This window comes from Procambarus clarkii, unplaced genomic scaffold (assembly GCF_040958095.1).
Source record: "Procambarus clarkii isolate CNS0578487 unplaced genomic scaffold, FALCON_Pclarkii_2.0 HiC_scaffold_103, whole genome shotgun sequence".
NCBI lineage: Eukaryota > Metazoa > Arthropoda > Malacostraca > Decapoda > Cambaridae > Procambarus > Procambarus clarkii.
Genome location: NW_027189136.1, coordinates 975,183 through 995,338, shown reverse-complemented (window position 1 = coordinate 995,338; position 20,156 = coordinate 975,183).

Sequence of the window (20,156 nt, the reverse complement as noted above, 5' to 3'; positions counted from 1 at the left end):
CACTCTGTAAGTTTAATTCCATCCCAATTTCTGTTGCCGCCGAAGGCAGCTAGTTTATTGTGCACCATTCAAGTTCAAGTACGATTATTCAGACAAAAAACTACATCTCAAAGGAATAGAGTAGTATAGGCTATTTCTACTCTCCTGTATTTCAAGTCCTTCAAGGGGCACGCAAATCAAGTGAGATCAAATCCACATATAACAGTACAAGAATCCCATTTAACATTGCAGGTTAATATAGTAAGCACAGCATGTAAGTGTTACACTATTGGGACAAAGTGATAGTAGCTCCTAAGTATTCGGTGTATCATACCATTATCACACATCCAAACAAATTGATGTTGTACACTACTTATTTCTTTATGTCTGTTTTTTTAAACAACGCTGTTTGTCGACCTAATTGTATTTGTGCTGCTTTTTCAGCCATGTTCCCCCCCTTTCTTATTTTTATTTTAATTTGTTCTCAACACATTTTATACTTTAAACTCAATTAGTATTAAGTTTTAGTCTTCAATGTTTTTCCTGTCTAAAACACTTTGCGTAATAGTGGCTTTAGGCATTGTATGTACTAGCTCTATCTATAAATCCATCAACACACACAGAGATCACACTAACGAGATGCATCAAATGAACAAATCCACAAGGGCCGTGACGAGGATCCGAACCTGCGTCCGGGAGCATCCCAGACACTACCTTAATCGACTGAGCTACGACAGGGTTAAAAGGGTTGAAACCGAAGTTCTACTGAACTTACTGGATCCCGTAGCCTCTCCGAAGCACAAACCAGGGTTTTACACAACCCCCCCCCCCCCCCTGCACCCGAGCTATGTCAATAGGCCGTTCTCCCTCTTCGCCCTTACATCAACACACACAGAGATCACACTAACGTGATGCATCAAATGAACAAATCAATCAACTTTGTATCTTACCTTGTTTGTATGTACCTTACCTGAATAAAAAATTTAATTTAATTTATTTCTATAGTTATCAATAAGTTGACACTAATACATAACGATCTAAGGTGTGGGCCCTGAGGTATACTACATAATTTACACTCCTTATCTTTTTAAGAACTTAAGAACATTAGAATGAAGGTAACTGCAGAAGGCCTATTGGCCCACACGAGGCAGCTTCAATTTATATCCACCCACCCAATTTATATCCACCCAGGTGCACCACACACTTGGTCCGGGAGACATCTCCCGTCACGCAGGGTGCAGTTGCACCTCCACAGATCTCCAGTATCAGCTCTTGATACTGGTAATGGCTCAAAAGGGCCACCACTTACGGGCTATTCATGCCCGTGCCACCTTTTGGATGGTTTAATCGTCATCTTGGACACATTCATGGGAGACACCTCCCGTCACGCAGAGTGCACTTGCACCTCCACAGATCTCCAGTATCAGCTCTTGATACTGGTGATGGCTCGAAAGGGCCACCACTTACGAGCTATTCATGCCCGTGCCACCTTTTGGGTGGCTTCATCTTCATCTTCTTCATCTGTTTAAAACACGGGAGACATCTCCCGTCACAGTCCATCTGGTCACCATTTGGTCCGGGAGACATCTCCCGTCACGCAGGGTGCAGTCGCACCTCCACAGATCTCCAGTATCATCTATTGATACTGGTGATGGCTCAAAAGGGCCACCACTTACGAGCTATTCATGCCTGTGCCACCTTTTGGGTGGCTTCATCTTCATTTTAACACATTCACAAGGGAGACATCTCCCGTCATGCAGGGTGCATTCGCACCTCCATAGATCTCCAGTATCAGCTCTTGATACTGGTGATGGCTCGAAAGGGCCACCACTTACGAGCTATTCATGCCCGTGCCACCTTTTGGGTGGCTTCATCTTCATCTTCTTCATCTGTTTAAAACACGGGAGACATCTCCCGTCACAGTCCATCTGGTCACCATTTGGTCCGGGAGACATCTCCCGTCACGCAGGGTGCAGTCGCATCTCCACAGATCTCCAGTATCATCTATTGATACTGGTAATGGCTTAAAATGGCCACCACTTACGGGCTATTTATGCCCGTGCCACCTTTTGGGTGGCTTCATCTTCATTTTAACACATTCACAAGGGAGACATCTCCCGTCATGCAGGGTGCATTCGCACCTCCATAGATCTCCAGTATCAGCTCTTGATACTGGTAATGGCTTAAAAGGGCCACCACTTACGGGCTATTCATGCCCGTGCCACCTTTTGGGTGGCTTAATCTTCATCAATCAATCATCTCCCGTCACGCTGGGTGCAGTCGCACCTCCACAGATATCCAGTATCATCTATTGATACTGGTGATGGCTCAAAAGGGCCACCACTTACCAATTCATGCCCGTGCCACCTATTGGGTGGCTTCATCTTCATCTTAACACATTCACAAGGGAGACATCTCCCATCATGCAGGGTGCATTCGCACCTCCACAGATCTCCAGTATCAGCTCTTGATACTGGTAATGGCTTAAAAAGGCCACCACTTACGGGCTATTTATTGCCCGTGCCACCTTTTGGGTGGCTTAATCTTCATCAATCAATCATCTCCCGTCACGCTGGGTGCAGTCGCACCTCCACAGATCTCTAGTATCATCTATTGATACTGGTAATGGCTCAAAAGGGCCACCACTTACGAGCTATTCATGCCCGTGCCACGTTTTGGGTGGCTTTCTCTTCATCTTAACACATTCATAAGGGAGACATCTCCCGTCATGCAGGGTGCATTCGCACCTCCACAGATCTCCAGTATCAGCTTTTTGATACTGGTAATGGCTTAAAAGGGCCACCACTTACGGGCTATTCATGCCCGTGCCACCTTTTGGGTGGCTTAATCTTCATCAATCAATCATATCCACCCAGAGGGAACCGGTCGGCCTAGCGGACAGCATACTGGACTTGTGATCCTGTGGTCCCGGGTTCGATCCCGGGTGCCGGCGAGAAACAATGGGCAGAGTTTCTTTCACCCTATGCCCCTGTTACCTAACAGAAAAATAGGTACCTGGGTGTTAGTCAGCTGTCACGGGCTGCTTCCTGGGGGTGGAGGCCTGGTCGAGGACCGATCCCCGAAATCATCTCAATCTGTCTATTTTCTTCTGAATGTAGAAAATAGAGAACTATTAGCTGAATATCAAATAAATGGATTTAAACTATTTCACACAGATAGATATACTAGACGAGGAGGGGGAGTAGCTATATATGTTAGGGAATAGGGAAAATTTGAAATGTAGTTTCAAAGAGGGAATCAAAACTGAGCCACACACAGAAACTATTTGGATAGCTAGATAGATAGAATTAAACGAAAAAGCCATTAATCTTATAATAGGATTTATATACAGGCCAACAAACTTAGACAGGATGGATGCAAAGCACCTATGGGATGAAATCCTCTTATCCTCTTGTCCACTATCTATGACAATCATCACTTTAATTATCAAAATTGCAGATATTTTACAGCTCATGATGTAAACAATGTATTAACACATAATCACAATATCTCTGTACTTAACTTGAATGTAAGATCACTAAGCAAACACTTCGATGATGTTAGTGCCTTGATTGAAACTGTTGACAACAAATTCTCTTTTATCAACTTCAAGTTCAAGTATGTTTATTGAGATAAGCAATAAATACATCTCAAAGGGATAGAGTAGCTTAAGCTATTTCTACCCCCCTCTGCTTCAAGACCCTCAAGTGGCGCACAAATGCAGTGAGTACAAATAGACAAATAACATTACAAGAATCCCATTTAACATTGCAGGTTAATATAGTAAGTACAGCATATAATTATTACACTCTCGGGGCAAAATTCTTGTAGCTCCTAAGTATACTGTCTATCATACCATTATCACACATCCAAACAATTTGATGTGGTACACTATTCATTTCCTTATTTCTATAGTTTTGAATAAGTTGACACTCTAATACATAATGTTCTAAGGTGTGGGCGTGCGGCATACTACATAATTTACACTCCTTATCTTTTTCACTGACATCAACACCGTATTGCCAGATATATTTGTAACCTAATCTTAATCTCATGTAAATTGAATCCTTCCAAGTAGACTTTCCTTTACTATAAGTGAAGGACGAATTTGTATTTATTATTGAATAATTCTTAAGTGTGTTACTACTGTCCACCATTGCCATTCTCTTTATCATTTCTTCACCCTCTTGGATCATCTTGATTCTTGTTTTTATTTGTTTCAAGGTTAACTGACATACAACATCAACAAGAGTTTTTTCAGTGGCTCTCTTCGCTATGTCATCAACTACCTCATTCAACAGTATTCCCACATGTGAAGGGATCCACATGAATCTTACTTTATACCCAGTTTTTTCTAGTCTCTTAACATTCTCTCTACACTCTATCACAATATTCTGATATACTGGGCGTCTGCTATTTAAAGACTCTAACGCTCCTCTGCTGTTAATAAAGAAGCAAGCATTTTTACCACATTTGACTATTTCCTGTAATCCTGCTAATACTCCTTGGAGTTCAGCCTGCGTTGAAGAGACATTGTCAGTTAAGCGGCGTCCAATAACAGTATCTACAGTGCCGATGTCAGTGTACTCCCTGATCAAGACTCCACATCCTGCTTTCCCATCCCTAGCTACTGACCCATCACAATATACATGTAGAGTGTTTTCCGTAGGCAGTTTTCTAATTATACAATCATATGTTGCCCTCAGCTCTCCTATTTCATACATACTTTTTTTCTTATGCAAGGGAGTAATTACTACATCTACATTACAATCCTCCCATGGTGGTGTAAATTTTCTATTGAGCACAGCAATACACTCTGTAATAACATCATACTTTATAACATTATAACATAATTTATTCATATATACTCTCTTCTTCATCATACACTGTTCACTACTTCCCACCTTTTGAACCGAGAGGATTAATTCATTAGCTCCCCCACCTCTCATTAATTTAATGGCAGAGGCTACATTTATCTCTGAAATTCTATCCCCAATACTCTGCAGATTCAACTCCATCCTCATTATCTCAATCATAGCATTTCTTGGGCATCCTAAGATAATCCTCATGGCTTCATTTTGTACCTTCTCCAACTTGCCCATCCTACCTTTACCAAAACAAGAAATGACAGGTGCAGCATAATCAATAAGAGATCTTACAGTACTCATGTATATCATTCGTAGCACAGGGACTCCCACTCCACGGGAGACACCTCCCGTCACGCAGGGTGCAGTCGCACCTCCACAGATCTCCAGTATCATCTATTGATACTGGTGATGGCTCAAAAGGGCCACCACTTACGAGCTGTTCATGCCTGTGCCACCTTTTGGGTGGCTTCATCTTCATCTTAACACATTCACAAGGGAGACATCTCCCGTCATGCAGGGTGCAGTCGCACCTCCACAGATCTCCAGTATCAGCTCCTGATACTGGTAATGGCTTAAAATGGCCACCACTTACGGGCTATTTATGCCCGTGCCACCTTTTGGGTGGCTTCATCTTCATCTTAACACATTCACAAGGAAGACATCTCCCGTCATGCAGGGTGCATTCGCACCTCCACAGATCTCCAGTATCAGCTCTTGATACTGGTAATGGCTTAAAATGGCCACCACTTACGGGCTATTTATGCCCGTGCCACCTTTTGGGTTGCTTCATCTTCATCTTAACACATTCACAAGGGAGACATCTCCCGTCATGCAGGGTGCATTCGCACCTCCACAGATCTCCAGTATCAGCTCTTGATACTGGCTTAAAATGGCCACCACTTACAGGCTATTTATGCCCGTGCCACCTTTTGGGTTGCTTCATCTTCATCTTAAGACATTCATAAGGGAGACATCTCCCGTCATGCAGGGTGCCTTCGCACCTCCACAGATCTCCAGTATCTTACCACTTACGGGTTATTTATGCCCGTGCCACCTTTTGGGTTGCTTCATCATCTTAACACATTCACAAGGGAGACATCTCCCGTCATGCAGGGTGCTTCATCTTCATCTTAAGACATTCATAAGGGAGACATCTCCCGTCATGCAGGGAGCCTTCGCACCTCCACAGATCTCCAGTATCTTACCACTTACGGGCTATTTATGCCCGTGCCACCTTTTGGGTTGCTTCATCTTCATCTTAACACATTCACAAGGGAGACATCTCCCGTCATGCAGGGTGCATTCGCACCTCCACAGATCTCCAGTATCAGCTCTTGGTAATGGCTTAAAATGGCCACCACTTACGGGCTATTTATGCCCGTGCCACCTTTTGGGTTGCTTCATCTTCATCTTAAGACATTCATAAGGGAGACATCTCTCGTCATGCAGGGTGCCTTCGCACCTCCACAGATCTCCAGTATCAGCTCTTGATACTGGTAATGGCTTAAAAGGGCTACCACTTACGGGCTATTCATGCCCGTGCCACCTTTTGGGTGGCTTAATCTTCATCAATCAATCGACTCCCACTCCCTTTCCACAGCATGCCAAGGCCTTCAGAGGTTGTAATCTCTTCCGACATTGACCCAACAGTCTGTTCATCTCAGTTTCCAAACTCTCATGGGTATATCCAACATATATGCCTAAATATTTATATATATTAACTCTCTCTATATTTTTACCGTTTATTTTCAACACAATGGGGCTCCGACTTCTACATTCAAACTTAGTTTTGTTTTCATTAACCACCAATCCCATATGGTGACACAGGTTTCCGAAATTGTCCAACACTGTTTGCACCTTTGAAATATCTTTGCCCTGAAACAAAATATCATCAGCATATATGATCGGAGTTACCCCATTTGAGTATCTCTCAGATACTATCTTATTCATTAGTACATTAAACAGGGTGGGGCTCAACACTCCTCCCTGAGGTGTGCCGAGTTCAAAAGACCTCACACCTGACATACAACCTTGATACCACACCTGTGCCTTCCTTTCGTAAAGATAATCCCCTATCCAGCGCAATAATTTCCCTTTAACAACAAGACTAGCTAATTCATATAAAATAACCTCTTTGTTGGCTTTATCAAAAGCTCCTTGTAAATCAATGAAAATTCTATAATAATCATTTTCATTAGCTAGACATTTGATAATACAAGCAGAGGTCTACTGTCTAAACTTGGTGGCCTATATATAACTCCTATTATAATATTATTTGCTTTTTCGTTTAATTCTATCCAAATAGTTTCTGTGTGTGGCTCAGTTTTGATTCCCTCTTTGAGACAACTTTTTAAATTGTCCCTAACATATATGGCTACTCCCCCTCCTCGTCTAATATATCTATCTGTGTGAAATAGTTTAAATCCATTTATTTGATATTCAGCTAATAGTTCTCTATTTTCTACATTCATCCACGTTTCGGTAAGTGCAATAATATCTATTTTTTCTGTGCAGAAAAGAGCATTTAATTCGTTAATTTTATTTCTTAGACTTCTACTGTTAGTGTAATATACCCTAAGTGAATTGTTATTTTGAGGCCCTTTTCTTTCCCTGATCATTTTGCCAATTCTTTTCTCCCACGAACACATATTTATTACCTCCTTCCTCCAAATCAATTCCCATACCACTATCTACTAACAGTTTAAACCCAAAAAACCCCTCTAACCACTGGTTCCAACGAGTTCGCAACAGCAACAACCCCAGCCCTGGATAGATGCACCCCATCACGAGCATACATTTCATTTCTTCCATAGAAGTGTTCCCAGTTGTCTATGAAAGATATTGCATTTGATTTGCAATATCTTTCCAGCCGGCAATTGACACCAATGGCCCTCGACAGCCATTCATTTCCCACTCCCTTTCTTGGAAGAATGCCACATATGATCGGGATTCCTCCCTTGCTCCTAACTAATTCAATGGCTGTCCTGAATCTCTGTATTAGTTCCTCACTCTTAACTCGCCCAACATCATTACCCCCTGCACTAATACAAATAATGGGTTTGTTCCCATTTCCTGTCATAATATCATTCATGTTTCCAACAATATCACCAATTCCAGCTCCCGGATAGCAAACCCTTAATCTGTTCCCCTATCTCTGGCACAAAACGTTCTGTCTAAATACCTCACCTGGGAATCTCCCACAACCAAAATTCGCTTCGGTATCTCCTTAACTTTCTGAGCAGCTTCTCTCTCAGAGTACCTGTTGCACCTCCGCTTTTCAACGGGGGTATTCTGCACATCCTGCCATGTCTTCTGGTCTCATGTGATGTTATTTCTCTGTGCAGGCTTGGGACCAGCCCCTCTAACATTTTCCACGTGTAAATTATTATATATCTCTCCCGCCTGCGCTCAAGGGAGTACAGATTTAGGCTCTTTAGTCGGTCCCAATAGTTTAGGTGTTTTACTGAGTGAATTCTAGCAGTATAAGATCTCTGCACGCTCTCCAGGTCGGAAATTTCTCCAGCTTTGAAAGGGGCTGTCATTGTGCAGTAGTACTCCACTCTAGAGAGCACAAGCGTTTTGAAAAGTGTCATCATGGGTATAGCATCTCTAGTGTGAAAAGTTCTTGTTATCCAACCTGTCATTTTTCTTGCAGTTGTGACGGCTACTTTATTGTGTTCTTTAAAGGTAAGGTCTTCCGACATGAGTACACCCAGATCCTTTACATTGCCTTTTCGTTCTATGTTATGATTTGCCTGAGTTTTGTACGTGGTTTCCGTTTTTATATTTTCATTTTTTCCGTAGCGCATGAGCTGGAACTTATCTTCGTTAAACACCATATTATTTTCTGTAGCCCATAGAAAGACCTGATCTACATCTGACTGGAGGTTTGCCATGTCCTCTATGTTGCCAACTCTCATCAAAATCCTAGTGTCATCTGCAAAGGATGATACAGTGCTATAGGTTGTGTTCTGGTCTATGTCCGATATGAGGATGAGAAAAAGTATTGGAGCAAGCACAGTACCCTGGGGGACTGAGCTCTTCACGGTTGATGGGCTGGATTTTATTTTGTTGACTATTACACATTGGGTTCTGTTGGTCAGGAAATTGTAGATCCATCTGCCTATTTTTCCGGTAATTCCTTTTGAACGCATTTTATGTGCAATAACGCCATGGTCACATTTATCAAAAGCTTTTGCGAAATCTGTGTAAATTACATCAGCATTATGTTTGTCTTCCAAAGCATCTAATGCCATATCATAGTGGTCCAGCAACTGCGACAGGCAAGAGCGCCCTGTTCTGAAACCATGTTGTCCGGGGTTATGGAGATGCTGTGATTCCATGTATTTTGTGATCTTACTTCTTAGCACTCTCTCAAATTTTTTTATAATGTGCGATGTTAGTGCTATCGGTCTGTAATTTTTTGCCTCTGCCTTATTTCCTCCTTTATGAAGTGGTGCTATCTCTGCTGTTTTTAGTGTATCAGGAATAACGCCAGTATCTAGGCTTTGTCTCCACAGAATGTGGAGGGCCTGCGATAGTGGTTTTTTACAGTTCTTGATGAATATGGAGTTCCAAGAATCCGGGCCTGGTGCAGAGGCATACTGTTTATGGCTTCTTCAAAATCCAGTGGGGATAGGGTGACGTCTGATATATGATTTGATGTTGGTATCATATCCATGAAAAATTCATTTGGGTTATAATCCCAATTATTATTATTGTATGATTCTTGTAGCTTGAGTTCAATTGTTTCTATTTCTCTACCTAACCTTCTTCGCCGTTCTTGAGATAAGGTACGACTCTCAAGTTGTTCCGCGATTCGTTTTCTTCGCCTATATAGGGAACGACGTTCCCGTTCCAATCTGCATCTCTTTCTCTTTTTTCTTAGTGGTATGCGGTTTGAATATATTTCTAGTGCTACTGAGCTTATTTTTTCCAGGCACTGGTTCAGGTTTGCATTTTCTAGCTGTTCTTCCCAGTTTATTTCTGTGAAGTCCTGGTTTATTTGCTCCCAGTTTATCTGTTTATTATTGAAGTTGAATTTGCTGAAATCTCCTCCACCGGGAATCTGGACTGGTTTTGAAGGTCTACTCCCCATGGTTGTCATAACTTCAATTAAGTTGTGATCTGAGTAACAGGTATTTGTAATCATTATGTTCCTGATCAATTCATCATTATTAGTGAAAATGAGGTCCAGCGTGTTCTCCTTCCTAGTTGGTTCTACTATTTGCTGGTTTAAGGCAAACCTGTCTCACATCCGTAGCAGGTCATTTGCATGTGCATGTTCATTTAGGCTACTTCCTGGTATTCTTTCTGATATTACTGTATTAGCAAGGTGCTTCCATTTCAGGTGCCGTAGGTTAAAGTCCCCAAGCAGGATGATGTTCGGAGCTGGATTAGTGAGGTTTTCCAAGCAGTGTTCTATTTTCATTAGTTGGTCTTTAAACTGCTGAGAGTTTGCCTTCGGTGACTTATATACAAGGACAATAACTATATTTAGAATCTCTATTTTGATTATCAGCACTTCCACCATATCATTTACTTCCACCATACCTCAAACCAATTCTATTTGCTGACGACACAACCTTCATCTACTCCAGTCCTGACCCCCTTGCTCTAAATGCCACAGTAAATACTGAGCTAAATAAAGTCCATCTTTGGCTAACTGCCAACAAACTCACCCTTAACATTGACAAAACTTTCTATATTCTGTTTGGCAATAAATCCTCTAATCAAATAAATCTCAAAATAAACAATACCCAAATTTGTAACAAATTAGATGGCAAATTCCTTGGCATTCTCATTGACCACAAGCTGAATTTCCAGGGACACATTCTAAATATATCAAAAAAAGTTTCAAAAACTGTTGGTATTCTTTCTAAGATCAGATATTATGTACCCCACCCTGCCCTGGTGACTCTCTATTACTCCCTCATCTATCCATATCTCAACTATGGTATTTGTGCTTGGGGTTCTACTACCCAAAATCATTTACGTCCTCTAATTACTCAACACAAAGCTGCTATTAGGAAAATATCCAACTCTGGCCCCAGACATCACTCGGTACCCCTACTCAAATCTCTGAATATGTTAGATATTAAGTCACTGCACATTCTCTCATGTGTATTATACATATATAAAACGCTGAACTGTAATGCCAATCCTGACCTCCTGACCTCAAAAGCTTCATAGAAGGTTGTAACAGAACCCATTAGCACCACACCAGAAATAAATACAGTTTTGATATTTCTAGAGTACGACTTAATCAAACTAGAAATGCTCTACAAATCAAGGGACTCAGAATGTGGAATGACCTTCCCAACCATGTTAAAGACTGTACCTCTCTCAAACAGTTTAAGATAAAAACGAAGCTATACCTAATAAATTCCCTGTAACCTACCTTACCCCTCTATTGTCAACCAATGTCTGTTTGTTTTTTTAAATGACGCTGTTTGTTGATCGAATTGTATTTGTGCTGCTTTTTCAGCCATGTTCCCCCTTCTTATCTCTTTTTTTTATTTGTTCTCAACTCATTTTATTCTTTATGCTCAATTAGTATTAAGCTTTAGTCATTTAAGTTTTTCATGCCCGAAACGCTTTGCGTAATAGTGGCTTTAGGCATTGTATGTACTAGCCCTATCTATAAATCCATCACTCTTTGTAAAATCTCTTGTATGTATGTACCTTACCTAAATAAACATTTGATTTGTTGCAGGCGGTAGTGGACGCCATACACATCCTGTGTGTAATAGTGGACCATATACCCATCCAGTAGGCGGTACTGGACCCCATACCTATCCTATGGGCAGTTGTTTGGCCTGGACCCATCCTACAAGTGGTATGGACCCTTTTCCCACCTAACAGGTGGTAGTGGACCCTATACCCATCCTACAGTAGGTAAAAGACGCTATACCATCCTGTTTGCAGTAGTTTATCCCATAGATATTCCAACGTAACATCGTTTTTTGTTAACGTTCTTACAATGCATTCTTTACAGATTTTAATAGCACAAACTAGTGTATATAATGTTGATTGGTGAAGCACTATTATTTTATGTAATAATTTATAGTGCTTATTATAATTTACTAAGAACAACTAATATTTCTCAAAACAAAACTACGAGCCTTCAATAGGATGTAGCTGATCTGTAATATTCTAAGAGCACGGACAACAGTAGGTAAATTTCACAACCCATGTGTTACCTGAAAACTACAATTTTCATTATAATTGAACCAATCACGACTATTCTGCTATCTACGTTGATGGACGGGTACTGTGAGACGTAAATTGGTACGTGAGGAAGAGTTTGGGCCATAAAAAAAAATGTAACTTGGAATATACCACATATGTACTAATTCTTATTAAACATATTGACTTTAAGCATTAAGTCATATATGTGCTGTCTTGTGTGAGAGCGGGTTGTATCAAGAGGATAACATCAGCGGCATATGCCAGGCAGGCCAACATAAGAACGGTCTTTAGAAACTTGTGTAAGGAATCATTCAGAACTTTAAATACCACATATGTCAGACCAATCCTGGAGTATTTGGCTCCAGCATGGAGTCCATATCTAGTCAAGCATAACACTAAGCTGGAAAAGGTTCAAAGGTTTGACATCAGACTAGTACCCGAACTGAGGGGTACGAGCTACGAGGAAAGACTACGGGAATTAAACCTCACGTCACTGGAAGATAGAAGAGTTAGGGGGGACATGATCACCACATACAAGATTCTCAGAGGAATTGATAGGGATAGATAAAGACAGACTATTTAACACCAGGAGCACACGCACTAGGGGGACATAGGTGGAAATTGAGTGCCCAGTTGAACCATAGAGACATTAGAAAGAATTTTTTCAGTGTCAGAGTAGTAAACAAATGCAATGCATTAGGAAGTGATGTGGTGGAGGCTGACTCCATACACAGTTTCAAGCGTCGATATGATAGAGCCCAGTAGGCTCAGGACCCTGTACACCCGTTGATTGACAGTTGATAGCCGGGACCAAAGAGCCAGAGTTCAAGTTGCAAGCATAACTAGGTAAGTACTTAAGAAGAAAGACATGGAGCTTCCTGAATCTAGGTCCTGGTTGTCAGTATTTCGGCTTCCTGTTGAGAATCCTTGGGGTGTGGGGCTTTAAGTGTTTAATTTCCTTTGGTCCGGTTGATTTGCTGCCACATCTCTCCAAGAGAGGTGTGTTCATTCAGATGTGAGCACCATTCCAGCCACTTTTGTTCTTTTGTTAGCCTGGTCTCTTGATGCACATGTTCCTTGACCTCACAAAGTAAGGTCCTGTTGCGGTCAATTGGCTGCTTTTTGTATAGCTTCCTTGTGTTGTTGAATCTGTGATTGAGTTCTTTAACATATTTGCAATAGTACCAGTGATCGTTGTGGTGTCTGGTGGACTGTTTTTTTCTGTGGGATTGAGTGGTTGGCTGCACTTTGAATCGCTTCGACAAAATCTTGTTCTGCCTGATTATTGTCTTAGGGCACATTATGGTTTCTATGCCAATCTGAAATGATGTTTTGAAATCGGTCCCAGTTTGCTAAAGCAAAGTTCCAGGCTTCTGGTGGAGGTGGAGGTGGGGAAGATAGATCTAACTTAAGATCAATTTGGACCCCATAGTGGTCGCTTTTGATTGTGGGCTCAACTGACCATGTTGCTGCATCTCTTAGGGAGGCTGAAACGAAGGTAAGGTCTAATCTACCTCCTTGGTTGTCGGTGGGTTCATTCTTGTTTAGGAATTGGATTTCTGGAAGCTGGTTTAGTTGATGTGCAATGTGAGTCCCGGTTTTATTTGTTATGTTCGAGCCCAGTCCCAACCGATGATGGACATTAAAATCACCACAAATGATTGTGTTTCGTGTAGTCGCGAGTCCAAATAACGCAGAGAGATCCATTTCAACACGTGGAGACCTGTAAACATTAAACACTTCAAGTTTGTCGTGTCTTAGTCAATGGTTACTCCCATTACCTCTGTCCCTGCTCCACAATCGGGTGGGCTGGTTATGGACTTAGAGATCAGGTCACATTTTACAAAGACTGCACATCTCCTGGATTCCCCGTTGACCCATGGAAGGAAGAGGCCTCGATATCCTGAGAATTTAGGTTCTAATCCGGCTCGAAGCAAGCTCTCCTGTAGTATCAGAATGTATATGCCCTTGGTTGCTGATATGCATTGCAAGTGTTTTAATTTTGTGTGCAAACCTTGCGCAATCCATTGCAGGATCTTTAGTCCTCTAGGTCATTGGAACTTGCTGATATTACCGTGGTATCCATGGAGTCTGATGAACTCACCATGGAAGTTGAAACTGGAGTTGAGGATCTTGGTGTACTTGAAATTGACTAAACAAGGTCGTTTTCAGAAATAGTGGATTCTACCTATTTTTTAGGAGAGTGTCTTCTGCTCTGCGTTCTTGAAGGTGAGGATATTGTTTTTTAAATTTTCTTGAGCTTGTGCTCAATTGTCTTTCGAGTCTGTGGTTTGCTTGATACCGTGTATCGACAGCAAACTTTCGACCAAATCCGTTACTGTTAGGATTAAGGTATTTTGTAGGATTAGGTACTACAGACGTTAAGTGTAGCATGCTTTGAGCAGATGCTCTTTTGTTTATACCATTGTAAATAGTAAGTTATGTTACGTATACCTGTGACGTCATTGTATTGTTGTTGTTGAGGATAAACCATGAGTGGACAAAGATTGTTTCTCTTCCGGTCTAAATGTAACAATAGCGACGAGGATTATTAAACACCTAAGGCAGAGAGCCCGGGTACAAGACGAGGTGTGAGGATCAGGAGTGGACGGGTGGAGGAATTGTAAACAACAGTGAGTTGAGCAACCCACCGTGTGACCATGGCTACCCCACTCATCTCAATGGAGCCGTTTAATGCTACCAAGATCTCGTTGGACCAGTTGCTCTTAGGTGAGCTGTGCTCTTAGTTTCACTGGGTACAGAAGTATATAGTGGCTACATGGACATTTCGTCCTGAGTAGCTAAATCTTTAACAACAACCCAGCGACCTCTTGCTCGCCTCCGCCTCGCCAGTTACACTACAAAACGAAACGCTCCGCCGCCATCCGTTACACGTGGACTACGACGCCGGTACCTCAGACGACTATTCACCACCTGAGGGCCTCCTGCAGGTGGCGAACGGGACCGGGGGCCACGTGGGGTGCACGTGCAGGGCTCCCCCTATGTCCCGTCCCGGCTGCTGATGTTCCGGCGGAAGTGGTTCCCGCCGATGTTCCAGCAGCCGAAGGTTCAGCTGGCGATGTCCCAGCAGAGCATGCCCTTCCCGCCCTCAGTGCCGTGCCCAGGAGTGCGTGTCGTGCTATGCACGTGTGGGTCTCCCTGCACGAGGGCGGGCGGCGCCACACCTGGTGGTGCTGCCCACGTGGCCTGGCTCAGTTTATTTATTTCGTTATTTATTTATTTTTTTACTTAATTATACATATACAAGAAGGTACATTGGGAGTGCGAGGATACGTAGCGTAATAGTCACTTCCTTGTAAAGCCTCTGGCATGCGCAGCGTAGCTGGATCTGGTGGTGACGCCCACGTGGCCAGGCTTGCTTGCCCTAGGCGTGGTCCTTGGGGGCTCTGCTTCGCCCCTTGACCCGGTGGGCGCCCGGGCACGAGGCGCGCATGTGCGGGCTCTTAACGCCCGGGGGGCGGGCGTCGCCCATCTGGCCGCCACTCCAGTTACTAAGATTCTTTCCTTCGAGAAAAATTAAGTTTCTTGATGAATATATCCTACTTTATTAAATTCGAGATTTCCTCAGTTCCGAAGAATCGATTCAGTCGAATCCAGCCAATTATTCTTTATTAGTGTTATCCTTTATAGTTATTATTATTTATTATTATCCCTTATTATAATCGTCATTAATCTATTCTTATTTGTTGGATAGAGGACAACTGCTGTATCACATTACTAGCGGTCGTATACCTGAGCAGTGCACGAGCGATTGTTAATTACTGGCTGGTTCGTCGCCCTTACTATTGTATTCTTCATTGTTATTATTCTTTATTTATTCTTTATAATTAATTATTCACCCAGCTGCTGAAGTTCCGTCTGGCGCGGCCCAGCCGATGATCCAGCAGCTGAGACTTCAGTTACTAAGAATCTTTACTTTAAGAAAAGTTTAAGTTTTTTTTTATGCTTATATATCTTTATTAAGATCAAGATTTCCTTCGGTTCCAAGGGTGCGATTCGGAACAATGATATCATTTATTCCTTTATTATTGTCTCTAAGGTTATTATTCTTTATTATTATTACTCTCTATTATAATTATTATTAACCCAGCTGCCACCCGTTGGTCCAGCAGCTGAGGCTTCAGTTACTATGAATCATAATTAAGAAGCGAATACCTTTTCTCTATGCCTATATTATACTTTAATAAGAACATGAATTGCTTCAGTTACGAAGAGTCGGTCCAGATGTATCCTATCAATTATTCCTCGTTTGTTATTCTTTATTGTTATTTCATTATTAGTGCTGGGCCTCGCAGCTGAATGGACAGCGCTCGGGGGTCGTAGCCCTAAGGGCCCGGGTTCGACTCCCGGCGGAGGCGGAAACAATTGGGAAGTTTTTATTTATTGATTTTTTTTTATCTTTAGTATAACAATTATTAACCCAGCTGTTGAAGTTCCGGCTGGCGAGGTCCCAGCTGATGTTACAGCAGCTAATGTCCCCAGCTGCTGAAGTTCCGGCTGACGAGGTCCCAGCCGAAGATCCAGCAGCTGGCGCTCCAGTTATTAAGAATCTTTACTTTAAGAAAGATCAGCTTTCTTTATGCTTATTATCTTTAGTAAGTCAAGAATTACTTCAGGGCCCGAAGATTCGATTCAGCCGATTCCTGTCAATTATTCCTTAGTATCGTTATCCATTAGTGGTATTATTCTTTATTATTATTCTTATTATATTCGTTCTCCCCCGGTGCTTATTATTTTGGGATAAGGAACAATGAATGTACCACATTACTCGTAATTATGTACATAAATACTCGTACATAATAATTATTATGCCGTATAAACTAACTGAGCAGTGCGCCAGTGCTGCAATGGATACAACTAGGGAGATTGTGACATGGCACATTGCTGTCCCGGCTGACGAGTTTCCAGCCGATGACCCAGCAGCTGAGGCTCCGGAAGGAGGTATCCAGCCGACGATGTCCCAGCTGCTGAAGTTGACATCTAGCGGCGTCCAACCGAAGATGCCGCAGCTGCAATGGTCCAACTGCCAAGGCTACAGATGGCGTGTCCCAGCCGAGGAATTTCACGAAAGAAGAAGGGAAGAACGCATTTTCTCTCCATTCTTAATAATAATTTCGTTACAGTTCTAATTCGTATTGTTGAGCGTAAGTGGTCCCGCAGTTCAACGCCACTTAACACCCTCTTCCCTTGGCCGGTTGGCGTTCCTTAGTATCTACCCGCTGCATAGTGATATGGATTTCGCTGCACTCTACGCAGTCTTCGGGGCCACCTGCAGTCCAATGTCTGCACTGTGTTTTAACATTGACTTATAATTTATATTATTTAATATAATTTATACTTATAAAAATATATATTATAATAATTTATAATTTATTATAAATTTTATTATATTTTATTTGTATATTTATTTTATATATTATTATTAATTTTATTTTGTTAATTTATAATTTATATAAAAATATTTATATAAATATTATTATATATAATTTATTATTGATAATTGCCGTGCCGGTGCCTACTAACTACTTGACGCTGACATTAACTACTTCTATTAGTTTCCCACTGAGGAGGCGTCCGATTGTTCCAGGAGTTAGCACTTATTGTATCTGGCAGTACCATCACTAGGCTACTCGGTTACTCCCCACTCAGTTATGCTTGGGGCTTCATTCAATTCTACCCATTCCTGCCTTACGCAACAGGTGTCGCATCCAGTTATCCCCACTCTCGCAGCCTAGTTGCCAGCAGTACACTTTGATGCGGGTCCCACGCACCCGTGCCTTTGCTTTTCACGTTACCTCTGCACACCAGCTCCTGCCCACCCTTACTGCTTTAATACTTCCAGATCCACAATAGAACGAGGACGAGGAAAACCTGTGATGATGGACCACGGCTCTCATGCCCAACGTGCGAGGTATCCTGGGAGGCTACCGACACGCTTCTAAGCTGACACCTTGTTATAAATATATATGTGGGGCTTCTATGGGGTACTGGTACTATTAAGGGGCAAGGGTAGTTAGAAGACAAGATTATCAAATATGGGAGAGCTAAAAGGCCCGGCCCCCAAAATAAACTATCCACAGTAGTAATAACTTGCTACTAGACCATATATGTTAGTCTAAGGGTTGATCAATGCGCTCCCACACTGGAAGAAGGGATACTCTGTAATTCATGTACTTATTTATTAACCCCTTAACAACCCCCCATATACACTCACACCAATAACAATAATAATAACTTTACCACACTATCTTACGTTAAAAGCCTTGGTCCACCTAGGCAGGATACAAGGTTTACACTAATAACAAGCTAGGGTAAAGTACTACTGGAAAAGCACTGAAGCTGGATGCAGCTTAGGGTAGTGAGACCATGTGGTACCCTAATACAAAACACAACACTTAGGGGTACCCAAAACACTGGCAAATACTATCCCCAGGTCTCACCAATATTTACTACCAGAGTAGGCACACTTAACACCATATAATATTTAACTTAAGGGTACAGGAACTTAGGGTAAGGGAAATAAGTAAGAGGAGAAGGGAGGAGATTAGGGGTGCAGCCACAGAGTAGGTCTCGTCCGCACGAACACCAGCCAGAGAAGAGAGAGCTCCTAGCGACCAGCTGGCCTCCCTCATGTCGTGGTGCCGGAAGGAGCCTAATTGATCGTGCAGCTAAGCACATTAAAGATCTTCCCCTATGCAACGTATTGTTACTTTATGAATGATTAGAAAGTATTAGTAAGCAAAGTTGGTGCCTATGTTATTATTTAATAATCAACCCCCAGCTCAGTCTTTAAATGCTCTTTGAGAAACAATAATAGTCTTACGTCTGGCAGGGAAGATACAAACAATTGCCGTTCGAGTTGCACTCAACTGTACTACTAGAAAGTTTAATAGCTCAATTTTGACCTCTGGTTTCCACTGGAGAACCCAGGGTCGTAACACTCCTCCCCCCTTCAGAGAAAAAAAAATGTGACTACTAGAATAGTAGTCATATTTTTTTGTAAGAGTATACAGAGAATAAAAAGAAAAAACATATGACAAAAACAAAAAATCAACCAAAAACAATTTCTCTGCAAAAAAAAAATACAAAGGAGTTCTCTGAAAGAAAAAAAAAACATACACAAAAAAAATAAAAGAACAGGGAAGTAAATAAATTGGACACGGAATATTTAATGTCACAGGAGAACCTAAAAAAATTAACTAAAGCATGACAGTTGGTAAATGGCTTTCTGTGGCTCAGATGAATGTTATTCAGGCAACCGGGACAGAGCGTCGGCTATCACATTGAGTCTGCCCGGTAGGTGGGTAATGGAAAGATTGAAGTCCTGTAGGTACAACGCCCACCTGAGGATGCGTTTATTCTTACCCTTCATCTGAGTCAGGAAGACTAGTGGATTATGGTCCGTGTACACTTCCACTATATTACCTGTGAGGTAAACTTCGAACTTTTTACATGTTAACACTAGCGCCAATGCCTCTTTTTCTACCACTGAATAATTGCGTTGCGCCTTGTCGAATTTCACAGAGTAATAATATACTGGGTGTTCCACCTGATCATCCCCAGTTTGCAACAACACTGCACCAGCACCCGAGTCAGACGCGTCAACATGAATTTTAAACGGTCGGTCGAACCTTGGACTAGCAAGCACTGGGGCGGAAGCTAAGATCAATTTCAAATTTTTAAATGCCTCTGCACAGTCTGATGACCACTTAAATTTAACGGCTTTCCGCAACAAGTCTGTGAGAGGAGTGGCAACACTGGAAAAGTTCTGACAAAACGTCGATAGTACGCACACATACCGATAAATCTTTGAACATCCTTTTTAGACTTTAGTACTGGATACTCCAGAATGGCACTGATTTTATCTTGCTGAGGTAACACTTTTCCTTGGCCCACTTCATAACCGAGGTACGTCACTGTGCCTTGGCCAAAATGACACTTTTTAGCATTTAAGGTAAGATTTGCCCTTTTCAAGATGGCAAACAACTGGCGTAACCTAGCTATGTGGTCAGCCCAATTACTGTCAAACAGCACGATATCATCTAAATACGCCCGACAATTTGGCACCTTAGCGAGTAGAGAGTTCATGAGAGTCTG